The 15893-nt window shown below is 41.8% G+C and overlaps 1 long non-coding RNA gene across 3 annotated transcripts in view; it reads right to left on the bottom strand.

Moving 5' to 3' along the window:
* LOC125148077 (uncharacterized) overlaps positions 1–14586 on the bottom strand; it is a 76586-nt gene extending 62000 nt beyond the window's left edge. Inside the window, exons 1-4 of one of the 3 annotated variants that reach the window (XR_007145410.1) lie at positions 14421–14586; positions 3333–3588; positions 2309–2518; positions 1105–1550 (exon numbers count right to left, since the gene is read on the bottom strand). This is a non-coding gene — a long non-coding RNA (uncharacterized LOC125148077). The remainder of the gene's footprint in view (positions 1–1104; positions 1551–2308; positions 2519–3332; positions 3589–14420) is intronic. The other 2 variants (XR_007145408.1, XR_007145409.1) reach the window with 2 other exon arrangements.
* Positions 14587–15893: the final 1307 nt, after the last annotated feature.

The following is a 15893-nucleotide window of genomic DNA, read 5'->3' as shown; positions in this document are numbered from 1 at the left end:
TCTATATGCCTAACACCAAGATCTTATTGGAGTGGCTGGGGGGTTATCTTGTTGTTTCACATGTTTTTGGTTAATAGTGCCCCCAAAGCCATTGAAATAATAAGAGAAATTAGTTCAGATAAACAATACCAATATCAGAAGTACCAGTTGACTTTCCTTTCAAACTGGACCCAGCAGGCTGGTGAAAATAAGGACCATTATGCCACCATTGAGGTGGTGCCCATGAACACGCCGTCAATATTCACAAGGGCATCCGTGGGGCAGGCTTCAAGAAGTATGGCTTCGGGCACCCAAAGAGACCCAGAAATTTGCCACGGAGGAGAGGAGAGCTCCAGATGTGAGCATGGACACAAAGCTCAACAAAGCTGTCTGGGCCAGAGAGTAAGAAATGCCCCCATACCATAGCCCTGTAGGGTTGTCCAGAAAAAGTAATGAGGATGAAGGGTCACCAAGCAAACTTTACACATTAGTTACCTATGTACCAGTCGCCAGTTTCAAAAATCAATGTGGACGATAACTAACCCTGATTGTCAAATAAAGTTATGAAACTGCCAGAGGGGAGGGGCTGGGGGATAAGCAAAACGGGTGAAGAGGAGTGGAACACGTAGGCTTCCAGGTATGGAATAAATAAGTCGCAAGGATGGAAGTCACAGGGAATAGAGTCAATGATATTGTAGCATCATTGTATGGTAATAGATGGTAGTTACACTTGTGGTGAGCATAGCCTAACGCATAGAGGTGCCCAATGACTGTGTTGTGCACCTGAAACTAACCTAACATCGTGTGCCAAGTGTACTTCAGCTTAAAATACATACATACATACATACATAACAAGGCTAAATTTGTTATGAAACTGCCAAAAAAAATTAGCTTAGGGAGGTGCCTGGGTGGCTCACTCGGTTAAGTGTCTGACTTTGGCTCAGGTCATGATCTCATGGTTCATGAGTTCCAGCCCCACGTCGGGCTCTGTGCTGACAGTTCAGAGCCTGAAGCCAGTTTCGGATTCTGTGTGTCCCTCTCTCTCTGCCCCTCCGCTGCTCACTCTCTGTCTCTCTCACCTCCAAAAATAAATAAACATTTAAAACAATTGTTGAAAACAATTACCTTATGTACACAACAAGTTGCTCTCCATGTAGCCAGGTGTATATCTATTCGCCGAATTCCTTGATAGGGAGAGATTTAAACATTGTTCTGGCTTCAACCAGCTTCACATAAGCTCCTAGTCCTGATTACATTCTGCATGTGGTAATGCAGGTTGGCCCCTGCTGAAGTAGGAGCCAAAACCAGTCCAGGCTTCACTTTCCAAGCCAAGAACAGCCGCTCCAGGTTCCGTCTCCAAAAAGAAGGGGTACGTTTTTTTCTACTTCACACAAAGGTGCTGCATAGACCAGCAGCAGTCCCGGTCTGGGCCACAGTCCTGCTCTCTCATCATGGGCATTCCTTGGCCCTTGGGTCCACTTTCTGGTTTCGTTTGGGCCCACACCAGTTCCTTTCCGGAGTCCTGGGGTTTCTCGGGCACCACTCTGTTTACACTTGAAGGTGGCATTTTCCTGTTAAAAGAGCTTGTCACCATTAACACACACACAAAAATTCCCTCCTGCTCCCCCCATCTCTTTGTTGTAGTATATCTGCCCTACCTCTGCCCTTCACATGCACTGTTCCCTCAGCCTAGAACAAGCTGTCCTCCTGTGGTGGAATCTACCTTGTGTTTCAAGTATTGGCCTAAACATCAACTCTTTAGAGGGGCCTTCCCAGCCCCCCTAATTCCAGGGGGGCTCATCCTCATCCACACTTTCTGTCACTTTATGCCACTTGTGATAAGTGCCATGTAATACACAAAAATAATTTATAATCATATACTGATTATTTATTTTCTGTCTTATGCTTTAAACTCTAAACTTTCTGAGAAAAGCAGCCATGTCTGTTCTATTCACCAAGTAACACTGTATTTCTAGAACATTCCCAGGGACAGCCTTCACTTTTGTATTTATGGAAGAATGAATGAATGAATGAATGAATGTTGAAGTTACTCTTCCTCAAGAAATCTTCCCTGGGCTGCACTGTACCCACTTCTAAGGCAGTTCATTCTCCTTGGATATATGAGACTTAACTCCCACAAACAGGCAACTAAGCTCCAGAAGAGCTTTCCCACTATGTCAGTCAGGCCCAGTTGGGAAAACAAAGCACTCTAAGTTGTATGGAGATAAGAGTTTATTAAAGAAATTAGAATCTATGCAGACATGGGAGGAACTGGGAAAACGAATGTCTGGAAGGGGGAATCAGAAAAATTAGAGAAATGGTTACTCACCAGTCACCTAACGTGCACTTGCATCAGGTGGACAAGTTGGAGCAAACAGGATGTTCAAGAGGCCAAGTCCACCTGGCCACTGAAAAGGACCCAGAAGGGGGAATTCGTGGAAAATCCGTGGAGCTGCTGCCTTTGTGGCTCAATGGCAGGCAGCCAGAAGTGGGCCTGGGTCCGCTGATGGTCAGAGAGGCCAGCAATCAATAAGATGAGCTAGGTATAGAGTGAGAACATGGCCAAGTCAGGATCCACAAGGCCTTGGGGTGTCCATCTGTCACCAGGGACAACCACAACCACCCTCCGAGAGGAATGCTCTCTCTCCACTGCCACCTTTCAAATCCACGCAAAGTACTCCTGGGCCAGAACCCCACAGTGAAGGGGACTCAGGAAACATGACTCCAACTTTGGCCAGCCTAATAAGACACTACTCAGCAAACCCACCTGGCCCTGTCAATGCCACTACTTCTCTGACCACGTCTCTGAGGGACCTGCTGACCTGGATGGCCCAGTCCTGCCCACACAATGACCAAAATCCTTTTCTGCCCCTTATGACTGGCTTCCACAGCCTCTGTGACCAAGTTCCACCAAGATTTCCCTTGAGTCTGCAGGTAACCCAGTCTGCCTGAGTCCCACTAGGAGCAGGAGGTGTTTAGCCCATTCCTGTGGTTTGGAGAAGGAGCAATGTCTTTTGGGTAGAGTGCCTCAGAAAAGACTGAAGTAAAGGAATATACTCTCTTAGGGAAGACATGATCTTTTCCTATTTCCTCATCGGAACTGCCCCTTAGCTGCACCAGGTAATCAAGGATTAAATCCACACTTCTGCACTAATCACAGGTTTTCCTGGTCTGTTTGAACACCCTCTGTTCCTTCTAAAGTCTAACTGACCTTCCCAACTCCACTCTCACAAGGAGGTCAGGTTCCCACTCCCAGGAAAAGCCAGATAAGCCAAACACAGCATCTGTCTGGTGCTTTCTCCTGCTCATCTGCACATCACTCCTGAGCCCTAGGACGGAAGGGATTTTGCTACCTGTTCATCAGCCCTGCCCTTCAGCTATTGGGCACAGGCTCTGCTCTTCCTGCCTGGTCTCCCAGAGGCCACATGCGACAGCACCCCTGATGCTCGGGAACAAAGGAGAGCTTCCAAGGCAGCAAAGCACCCTGCCTCCTCTTTCATTTCCAGGGCAGCTTCCATGACCCCGCTCGTCTTCTCCAGAGGTGACGAGCTGTCTGGCTCAGTCCATCATCCCACCACTCCAGAATGTAAATCACAGGAGGTCTCCTGTCTGAGAAAAACAATTAACAAGAAATACTAGGATTACCGTCTGCCACATTCACAAATCCCTCCAGCTCACATTTGTCTCTCCCGACAATTTATGCCTTCACAGTGTCAAGCTGTTCAAATACCCTGTGTTTTCCCTAAACGGACTGACTTGTGGTTCTTGGCACTGTTGGGACCATTTGCTGTAAAGCCAGAGCTATCAGCAGCAATGTCCCATCAGAGGTGCTCGTGCATGGAGAGGGTCGGCATGTTTATCTTCCTTTGTCCCACCAAAGTGAAGGCTTGTGTCCTCTTTCCAGCGAAAGGGAAGAATAAGCTTCCAAACCTTTCTTTTTTTTTACCACATGGTTTGCACAGACCTTTCTGAGCTACTCCACATGATCGACTCTCTGTGCTCTAAGTCATGAAGACAAGAAACCATCATCACAATGGGTGTGTAACAACCCAGTGTTTCCCAACCAGTGGTGACTTTGACTCCCTAGGGGACATTTGGCAATGTCTGGAGAAATCATGGGCTGTTACAACTACAAAGTTGGGAGTGGGAGTTCCTTCCATTGGCATCCGATGGGTGTAGGGGCCAGAGAGACTGCTAAACATCCTACAATGCACAGGACACCTCCCTCCACCTACAACAAGGAATTGCCTTCCACAACATGTCTTTAGTGTTGGAATTGAGAAACATCACCAATAACCCATGTGGGCTGGCTTCTCTCACATTCTGCTTTATGTATCAGAAAGCCTTGCCTCAAAGCAAGATGGCATTTGGAGGGGAATGAGAGACAAAGACCCAAGTTAGATGGCTCACTGCTTCCTGATCTCTCTTATACCTCCAAGAAACTTCGATCTGAGAGCATGATTGGGCAGAAAGAACTTTTTACCAAAAACAAGCTATGCACATTTGGCCAGTCATCCCCTGGAGGTTCAGGTTCCTTATGTGCACAATGTGGCCATGAGACTTCCCTGCCTGGCTTGCCAGGTTACTGTAGCACTCACGAGAGGTGCTATATTAAAAAGTTCACTGAAGCTCCAGCCATTCTAGGCATTTTAAGTGCTAGTTAGGAGAATGCATTGTGGTAACGATGAAGTGAAAGGAAGCATTGTTAGCAGCTGGCACAAGAACTGTTGAAAAGAATTCTCTTTTCTTCTCCCTCTTCCTCTTGGTTCTTTGAAACACACGTTCACTAGCACACACACACACGGATACACACACACACACACACACACACACACACAATTGAGGAGTATACTTAAAGCAGAAGAATCATAAAGCTTTTAGAGGAGAGCTATGAAATAGCACTGCAGAGGACCAAGAGCCAGATGTGTTGTTCCTCACTGGACAGACTCAGCTGGACCTAGATGGAGTGAAGAACTCCATGGAGTGACGTGGATATCTTAACACAGTGATGCCCACTTTCCCATTTGAGCTTGTTTGGGGTGATGTAGTGTGAATCCACCTACTAGCCTGTCCTCAAATTCTCATAAATGCTTTGAGAAAGTGTGTGTGTGTGTGTGTGTGTGTGTGTGTGTGTGTGTGTGAAAATCAAGTGCTGAGTTTCACAGCTGAATCAACGCAACGTGGGGCAGAGGCTCGTGAACATAGGAAAAGCCATGAGCATGTAAGTCATTCCCTACACACACACACACACACACACACACACACACTCATTTGCTCACTGTCATAGAAACCTTGACAAAAATCATAGGAATTTAAGGAGGAAGGCATTTGAATTAAGGATGCCCAGATCAAAGTAGGGACAGGAAAGCACTGTGCTCAATTCTAGGTGTATTGCTGACGTTAGAGTAAGATTTTTTTTTTGTGCATTTTTTAAGTTATCCTGCATTCCTAGCTAGGCCATGGCACACATTTCTGGTTCACCAACTCCCTACCACCAGGTGCTATGGATAGGTCACTGCAGAGATGCCAGTCACAAAATCTTTCAAAGCATATTGAACCAACAGTGTCACATGAGTTTTGTCAGTGTAGAGATCCTCTCCCTCCCTGAAGAAGAAATGAAAGAATTCTGGAAACTCAAGTTTGCTTTCTGTCTCCAACCAGCCTTGGATGGACCTGATGATATTTGTGATTTTGTCTAAGGAGCCATTGTTGGTCTTAATTGGATGGCAGCCAAGATGGCCTTTAAGGAAAAAAAAGTTTTTAAAAGATCAACATTCATTAGTTTGGTTCTACATTAAGTGAAGCACATGTGGTGAAGGGAATAATTAGTGAAGTTAATTGCAGCTTCTCAGAGAACCAAGGGGAATCCACTGAAATGTCCTGACATTCATGCAGAGCAATACGTTCAGTGCTCCTGTAACTAATTGCAATTAACAAGTGAGAGAACATACGTACAGTCTCTATGTGTAATTAATCACACGCCTTTATCACAGTAGACACAGGCTGCTGAGTGACAGGAGACACCTGCCTTGTGCTGTGTCTCTGCACTCCTGGGTTAATTCCCACTGTACTTCTTACCTTCTTTGCACCTGTTTCGTGCCTCTTGCTTATCCAAGTCCTGCCTCTGTGGGGCAAGATTTCTCAGATATCTCCCCACTAAAATACATATTTATAATCTTCCTGGCATAAAGGAGGTGCTCAGTAACTATTTGATTAATGAATGAACAAATGAATGAAAAGCTGGAAGGGACTTTCTCCCCGTTATGTAGATTATAGTGGCCACTAACCCTTTGAGAGCCACAGAAAGGCTGACTTTGAGAATACAGGGTGCAGACAAGGAAATTTCAAATGAAGGGACCAGGATGAAGCTGCTTGTCTAGAGGCAGTAGCTCCCAGGATGCTTGGGTTAAGCAAACAAGATGTCCTTGAAGATAGTCCCCTCCTGTGTTTCCTGGCACCATCTTCTCAAGCATGACTTTGAATGGACAAATGCTGACTTTCCCGTTTCTACCATTTTTTGCCCCCAAATCATCTCTAAACCTCCCCACCACCAAGAAAAATGTGATCCACTCATATGTAAAATATAGATAATTGCTTCTTCATTGATTTTGTAAATCTAAGATTAACAAAGAAGGTAATGCACTGGAAAAAAATTGCATCTTGACTCTTTGACACCTGAAGACATGAGAAATTATTTTAGTTTTGAAGTGTATAAAATCGTAGATATGGAAGAGGTGAGCTTGGAACCAGCATTTGTCTGACTCCTATAACTTCAGGAATCTCATATGACAAACAAAATCTTCTAATTTTCTACCAGTCAAGTGACACTTTTATTATTTTGAGCTACCCTAGTACCTCAAAAAAGTTGTGACTACTTAATTTGTTACAACAGAAGCTATAATAAAGAGATCCCCAAATTCAGTGGCTTGGAGTACTTAGAAGTTCATTGCTTTCTCATTTGCAAGGCCAGGGCAAGTAGCCAGTAATACTCCATGGAGTTATCTGGAAAAGCAGACAAGCAGGGAGTTTCTGTTATCCTCAACAATCCCTTCCAAGGTTTCCTGGCATTGCCTTTCCAGACAGAGGGGAGGAAAGAGTGAAAATTCATAGCAAGGGATTTCCTTTAAGCAAGGGACACAGAAGGTGCACCCATCACTTTTGCTCAAGTTCCAGTAGGGAAAACTCAGTGACACCAAGCTGCAAGTGACACTGGGACATGCCACCTTTCTCCAAGTATACTTTCTTATGTCCAGGAAGAAGGGAGGATAAAGTAGGGTGGGAAACAGATACCAAAAAAAGAGAGGTCTTAAGATACTTCATAAAAGTAGTTCTATCTCCATCATTTCCATTACATAGAGATACATATCACATGGTGCATACTTAGCATTACTCCACTGTATCATGAGTTCTTTGAGGCAAGGACGGACACAGCGCCTAGCACACAGTGCCCAAGGAAACGTCTGGGCGTGAATGATTAAATGGATTAATGAATTGATCAAATAGCACCTAGATCCCTCCAGCCTTGTTTGGAGGGCATATTTCTAAGCATCTGACACTTCTTCTCTTGCTATGCTTCCTCTGCCTCTGAATAAATGAGGCCCAGAGTCTAATAATCCAGCAATCCCTTAAAGATTCGCTCACTCTGGAGGTTTCTGGACTCCGCCCACTCTCCATTCAACTGGTCCCTGAGCCCTGGAGTCACTAAAGCCTCACTCTCTTCTCAGCTCTATTGACACTTGACCTTACCTAGAAAATCCTGTGATGACAGATCCTGGGAACACTTTAATTATTAGTATCAAAAGAAAATCAATACAAAACAACACACAAAAAGGCCGGACATCAAACACAAGAGGAGAAAAAAAGAAAAGGACGTTTATTGGGTACCTATTGCATTGAATGTGATAAACATCAAGATAAATCCCGAGTACCCAGAACATTCACACCCTCCTGAGGAGGCAGTTATTATTGTCTCCAAGTTGCAGATGAGAAAATGAGGGCTCAGAAAGGCTGATAACTTTCCCACGGTCACCAATTAGTAAGAGACACAGCAGAATTCAGACCCAGAATTATCCAAATGAACCAGCTCGATTCCCGCTGAAAAAAACCACTCACTGAAAAGCCAGCAAACCCAGAACTCATTTCTGAGTTGACCTAAGTAACAGTGACTCATCACATTCACTTAGGGCTAAAGACAAAAAAAAAAAAAAAAATGCCCCTGCAAAAATGGCCTAAGCAGAGCATAATAAGAGACCTTTGCTTCAGTCTTGTAGAGGGAATTTTATTAAAAGGATGGAGATACCACATAAACCCTCCTCAAAGTCATCAGAGCCTTTAGACCAGGGGACTTTGAGAACACATCAGTGCAGAGCACAAACAAGACAAGATGTTCTTTAGCAATCAACCCAAGAGTGACAGGTGGCATCTTCCCAGCTGGGGGGACACCCTTCAGGAAGCAGACAGTCTGATTATTTTAAAAGAAAGCCAGCCAGGCTGAGTAACAAATCTTGTTCCTTTCTTACTTAGTTAGGAAACTACTATTTTTTTTTTTTTTTTCAGAAATTCCCATGGCACAGGATAGCTGACGAGAATGAGAAGGCATGAAACAAAGTCACATCTCCCTGGGTAATTAGAAATAACTCCTAATGCCAACATTTGCATATTATCCTCAAATGTAAGTGTAATAGCGCTGAAAATAAGGAAAAGGGAAACAACATGTGGCACCGAGTCTACTGGGCTTAGGTCTGATGACCCAATGCCACACTAGTCTGTCAAGGCATCTTCTGCCTTCTAAGGCTGGATTAGGGATGACAAACATCTGACACACGTGCTTCACTCCTACACTCTTAGACATAATTTATGAATTTTAACCAAACTTTCGAATCAACGTATTTATCCCTCAACCACTAACAATCATTCTGCATTGGCCAAAAAAACAAAAAAAAACAAAATCAAAAACAAAAAACAAAATAAAACAAAAACCTAATTGTCACCTTTTCCCTAAATCAACTTCTTCATAAAGTATCTCTGATTAAGGGGGAGCCAGAACAGCCCTAGGGAGCAAGGAAGACTGAGAAAGTGCAAGGGAAGGGAAAAGCTATCCTTCTAGAGTTTGGTCAACAGCTGCAAAGCCTTCTGGGAAATGGCCATAATTCCAAACCTCTAAGGAAAATCCAACAAACAGCCACAAGGTTTTCCCCCAAGATTGTCTAGAAGATAAATGACATCAAGAATATGTCCTAAAGCATTTGAAACTTTGAGAAACCAGAGAGAATTATCACAATGTTTACATTCTCCTAAAACCATTTCTAACCCACCCAAGACAGACTGATGACAAGCTTAGTCTCTTTTTCTTAACTAAAGGACTCCCTTGGCCCAACAGTTTCCTCCTACACATGTTAATCCCATTCACAGAGTTCTGATTTCTAAATGGCAGCTGAGTCACATTTTGCTTCTAATCAATTTATCTGTCAGGAAGCCAACACATTTTAGAGAGGCCATGTGACAACAGCATTTGAAAAAATATATATTAAAACTTATCAAAATGCCCCTTTAACTTAATGACCAAATCTGTACTAATCCCCAACCGTCTAACTTTGTACTTTAAGTGTGATCCTTAAATCAGCATCATTAGCATCACTAAGTGCTCGTTAGAAATGCAGAATTTCAGCTCTACCACAAGCCAGCTAAATTAGAATCTGCATTTTACAAGATCCTCAGGGGATTCTGAGGCACTTTAAGTCCGAGAAGCACCCAACTAGAACAGAAACCATTTTGTCTCAAATGTTTAATTGTTCTGTTTCCAAAGCTTACTGACTCTTGTGTATCACAGTGTGCTGACTGGTTTGTTACCCAGCCACAGAGACTAAATGTGCAAATGTGAAAGAAAAACTATAGCAGGAAATCAGTATTAGTAACAAGAGAAAAGGAACAAGAGGATAAGAAGAAAAAGTGATGAACACACAAAGAAGCATACAACACACACACACACTTCATTATCAGACAGTACTATCACAGAGCTCCTTATGAGCATCCTGATTTTGGTGAAGTACCCACACAATATCGTCAAAACAAATATTGATGAGCCCCTGCTGATTAAATCAAGTTTGCCTATGGTCAGCCTCATTTTTAAGGAGCTAAGAAAGTTATTTTCAAATTCTAAAAGAATGCCATTAACTAGAACACAAGTCATTTGATACATGTTAAATGTATACTAAACGAATTTTCTCGAAATCTAAAGTTGGCCACTTTCTTTTGGGATAACTGGGACCTTACAATACACACACACATGCACGCACCAATGAGTAAGCAAAAAAAAATTTTTAATGACCTGAAAAGTTTCAAATGATCTAAGTAAAAATAAGGAAGAAAACTAGGAGGAAAAAAAGTAATGGAATAGATTAAAAAAATAAAAAGCCTGTAATCAGCTTCTGTTACTACATGCTGATCTAAATTTATGAAAGAATATGATAATCATATTTCTTTTTTTATCATATTTCTTTTTTTTTTAATGTTTATTTATGTATTTTGAGAGAGAGAGAGTATGTGCACAAGCAGAGGAGGGGCAGAGAGAGAGGGAGGGAGACAACCCCAAGCAGGCTCTGGGCTGTCAGCACAGAGCCCAGTGTCAGGCTAGATCGCATGAATCATGAGATCATGACCTGAGCCAAAATCAAAAGAGTTGGGCGCTTAACAAACTGAGCCACCCAAGCACCCCAATAATCATATTTATTAAATAGCTACATACTACAGACCCTCATTGGATATTTCTCTGTGTTCTATGGCTTCTCATTTGAAGATTAGGAGGGCTCAAACTCACAGACACCAGTCATTATGGATCCACAAGTCTCCGGAAAGAGTTTCAAGGTCTTAGTTCTATGTGATTTTAGTGCAAGCTCTTCCCCGGGCCCAAATCTCAGAGATGGGACGCACACATACACGTGCACATGCACACTCCTACACGCAGAAGCACAAGCTTTGCTATCTCAGTCTCCTTGGACTTCCGGTCACCCTTTGAGAATGGGCCTTTGCAACCAGGGAACTAGCTCTCCTTCTCAGTTGTCCTATTCTCTAGAGGCACAAAGGCCTCTTTGGCAAGACATGACTCTTGCCTTCAAGACATATGGAACCCGCACAATAGAGCCACATTTAAGGTAGTCTGGGAACACTGAAGAGGCAAATAATTTATCCTTCCTGGGGTGTGGGAAAGACGTGGGTCTGAGATTGTATGACTCTGCCATCTTTTTTTTTTATATTGAATTGTAATCGATATGCAATATCCTATTAGTTTCAGGTATATATCTTAGTAATTCAATATTTTATACACTATGAAGTTATCTTCATAAGTCTAGTTACCATTTGTCACCATACAAAGTTATTACAATGTTATTGATTATGTTCCCTATGCTGTTCATTCCATCCCTATGACTTATTTATTTTATAACTGAAAGTTTGTACCTTGTAATACCCTTCAACTATCTTTAAATCAAACATCGACAGTATTTTTTATGCTCCAGGGTTAAAGAGTAACTCAGTCAATATATGTTCTCAAAAGCTTCTCTTCAAGTAAGTACTTACTTTTGCTTTGTCCTCAAAGAAAACAAACACCAAGGTAATAAGAAACAAAAACTTAATTTTCAATTAAGCCAAAAGATACTGTAAGTCCAAACAATAGGATATGAAGATTGAAAGCTGGTGAAGGCTAGATCAGCCAGAGTCCCAACAGAAATCAGATAGATCACACAAATAGGGCTATTGAGTTTTTTTAAGGAGTAATTTACAAAGGCATCTACTAGGTTAAGAGAAGACATTAAATACAAAATCAACTCAAAATGGGTCATAGAGAAAAGCTAAACCTATGGAAGAAAATCTACTAAAGAAAACATAAGACAAAATCTTTGGGACCTTGAGTTCAGCAAATCTCTTAAATTAGACAAAATGGACAAGGAATAAAAGAAAAACTGACAAACTGAACTTAATAAAAAAATTTCTTCAAAATGTACATTTTGCACTCCACTCTCAGAAATTCGGATTTAATAGCTCTATGGTGATGCCCAGAAATCCTTATTTAGCAAGATCTTTGGGTGGTTCTGATGCAGGTGAGCCCCAGAACATGCTTCCTACCCCTAGTCTGGTGTTTCTCAAAGATGGACCAGCCACTCTGCCCCCTGGCCCCTGCCAAGAAGCCGATCTCTCATAGTCACTTCCAGTCAGATGAATTTCAACACCATTTGTTTTACATCTCTGAACCTTGGTTTTCCCACCTTCATAATAAAAATAATAAAACCTAACTCTAAGAGTTTGGGAAGTATTAAATAAAATAGAATATATGAGAATGCTTTGTATTGCATCTGGCCCACAACAGATGCTCAGAGGACTATTTCCAGCCCATCTTTTTTCCCTGATTGGCTAGGCATATCTTATCCCATACCTTATGATATTCTCATTTTTAATCCTTGTGTGACTGTATTTTTAATCCACATGTTTATGATCTAGGTCCCTGAGGGCCACCTCCTTCAAGGCACAAATATGGTTTGTATGTGGCCTCCGTATGAGAGAATGCATATTATGGTCATGTATCTTAACTCATTGATTATAAAAAATGCTACTATAAACTGCCCATCCATCCATATGCCCCAGGAGCCTGCCTGAAATCCCTCCATCACCAATTAGTTCTTCAAGTTGAGCCAAAGTTGCAAATGGGAAAATACCCATGGTGGAAAGGGGTGGGTGGTCATTCTCAATCTTCTCTACCTAATGAAGGAGTCTTTTGTCCTTTGCTGGCTTCTTCTTCACAAAGCTAGAGATCCAGATCAGGGAAACCTTGAGGAGGCAGGAGGGAACAAGAGATTAGGTACACAGATTTAAGAAGGGGAAGAGGTCGAAGTCTAGATCCAGTGAAAGGAAGATTAAGTCATAAGGGGGAGTTGGGCACCTAAGAGGCAATTTAAGACTGAGGGTAATGTGGTCCCTGTGATCAGCCCAGGACAACACAGAGTCCTGGGAAGAGATGGGGGTAATTGGTAGGTGGTAGGTGTAGTAGGAAGGGGAGGGAGAGGCTCTAGGAAGCCCACCATGCTGCAGAGACACCCATCCATTTGCCCATTCCCCTAACAGCCACTCAGGTGGCTCTGGCTCCTCCCAGACTCTGCCGCAGCTCCATGTGGGTATTCTCATGGTGCCTCCTCCCGCAAAGGCAAGAGGGCATCTGCATGGAAATTTGGAAGCTTCCATCCTAGCATGCGTGAGAGGAGTCAGCCATCGGGACATCTAGTTCCCTCTGAGGTCAGTGTTCATGTCAGCATGAGCCTTTCTTCATGTTCTCTGAGCTCAGAAACCAGGGTATGGAAAAACTCACAGGCTGTGTTCTAGCTGAAGAAAAGTGAATCGTGGTATTTTCCAGAAAACTCTGCCAGGACCTTCAGGCCTGTGGGTACCAGCTGGGTCACATAAGTGGCATTCCCCCACCCCACAGTCTCACCATATGCTCACAGCCTCAGTGAAGAATGGCACTGAGCAGAAAGGATGAGGTCTTTGTTCAGGCTTTTGCAGGAACCAGATTTCTGTGATGAGGAAATGCATACCCTTCTACATCTGAAAGTCAACCTCTCTAGAGGCTTCTCCTACTCAATGCCAGCCCCTGAATCCATGGCTCTTTTGACCCCTGCCAATGGCTATAACTCTGTCCACATGAGGGCTGAAGGTCAGGGCAGCTCATCGCAGAGGAGGTCCATGGGGCATTGCAGGAGAGTTCACTGCTGGTCATGCAACATAATCTAATTCTCTATTCCTTATTATATTTGCATGTATAAGATATTTTTGTTTAATATTAATACGCTGTGAAGGATACCTGCTTGCTGCTAAGGGATACAAAGCTAAATAAGCATAGTCTCTGCTCATATTCCAAGTACAGATTTTTAGGGAGGTTAATAAATAATTTACTGACCAAGTGCTAGACATCTCATTATGTTGTAGTTTTAAATCTTTCATACATATAAATATATACACATATATATGAATATATGTAGTTATATGCTTATTCAAATTTCTTTTTTACATGTATGGACATACGTATCATTTCTACAAATATATTTTATACTTATACATATCTTATAAATAACAGATGCATTTATGTATGTATCTTCATATGTATAAAACATATATTTGTGTTTTGGAAATGACAATGGCCTTTTTTTCCTCATAATAACAGTAATAAAGGAGTAATTAAGGGTACAGGATTTAAAGTCAAGCTGCCTCTGACCTTGGGCAAGTTACTTATTTGTTAAAAGAAACGAGTCATGCAATTCCAAGAAGGCACAGAGAAGCAAATGAGAATAAACCCATCACCCCAAAGTAAAACAGTTAATATTTTGCTAAATACAATTCATGACTATTTTCTATACAATTCACTTCCCTGCTTTTACAAAATGACATATTCTACTTACTGTTCATATCTGACTTTTCTCCCCGACGTGGAGCAGTCATCCTTATGAGTCAGTACACAGAGAACTCTACCATCTTTTTAATGGTTTCACAGTGGTTCACAGTCTATAAATCATAATATTGTCTCCTCTCCTCTATTTCTTTTTCTAATACAGTTGGCACATCTGGAAAAAACACTACCAAATAACAGTTGTGACAATGACTAAAATACCCTACCTCCCTTAGGGTATTTCTGGTCATTTACATCTTTTCCCATTTGGGGGTGAAATACTCACAAAGCCCTGACTTTAATGGGAGTTTTACCACCGAGCTGAGGCCAGCCATGGATTATAAATACATATTTAATGCTATAAACTTTTCCATTTTTTGATATTTTATTGAGAGTTTTTGTATCAGAAATGGATATTAATTTTTATCAAATGTTTGTTCAGCTTCTATCAAGATGATCAGTTATACTTTGCTGCTAATAACCTGAATTACATTGATTTGCTAATATTAAATAATTAATGTGGTCCTAAAATGAACCTTACTTACCTTGTCATGGTGATTTTTCTCTTAACATACTGCTGGATTCTATCTGCTATGATGCTTACAGATGCCCAAATCCCAAATAAGATAGAAAATATATATATAGTCAATGTAGACAATATATATAACTATTATATACAATATAGCTATTATATATATATAAAATATATGTAATACAAGCACAAGGAGTACACAAAAGGATTATATAATATAAATATATTTTCTATTTTTTGTGTCCTTTTTGTACTTATATTGGAGTTAATGCTGTTTTTTTATAAAAATAACTGAAAATATTTTTGTTCTATCTTTATACTTATAAGGCTAGGTAGGTTTGTCCCCTGAAGGTTGAAAGTAATCACAAGAAAAATAATCCTTTGACAAATGTCTCAATTTTTAACTCTAGATACTATTTGTACTTTAATTTTCTACCTCCCTTAGGGTATTTCTGGTCATTTACATCTTTTCCCATTTGGGGGTGAAATACTCAGAAAGCCCTGAGGCTTTTCAGCTGTTTGGTGGAGTCCGAGTGTTTCCCTCCACCAGACACCTTTGTCTAGTAGTGTTTCTGGTTCTCTGCGAAAATGGCTTTTCCCACCTCTCCTATTATTTGCTGAAACCTCTGGGTTGCAGAATCATTCTCCCCACAACATCAGACTAAAATCGGGCAGCTGATGAGAAGCTGAATTAAACAACAGAACTAACCATGTGATGAGGTGTAACATTAAGCTATGATCTCTGGCCCCAGTCATAGTACAAGAAGAAGGCTGGGCATTGTTTGCTTCCCCTGCCTTTCCAGGCCGCCAGTCCTCACTTCTTTTAATTCCAGCAATCTATTTTGTCTTATTGAATGCCCACCTTAGGAGGACATACCTGTCACCTCCATTTTGCAGAGCGAAATGAATGTGAGAGATTTCACAGCCAAGCTGAGCTCACATTGGTAGTCCGTG

This window comes from Prionailurus viverrinus, chromosome D2 (genome assembly GCF_022837055.1).
Source record: "Prionailurus viverrinus isolate Anna chromosome D2, UM_Priviv_1.0, whole genome shotgun sequence".
In the NCBI taxonomy this organism is placed as follows: domain Eukaryota; kingdom Metazoa; phylum Chordata; class Mammalia; order Carnivora; family Felidae; genus Prionailurus; species Prionailurus viverrinus.
Note: the sequence above shows the minus strand (reverse complement) of the source record. Positions and strands in the feature narration are given on the sequence as shown.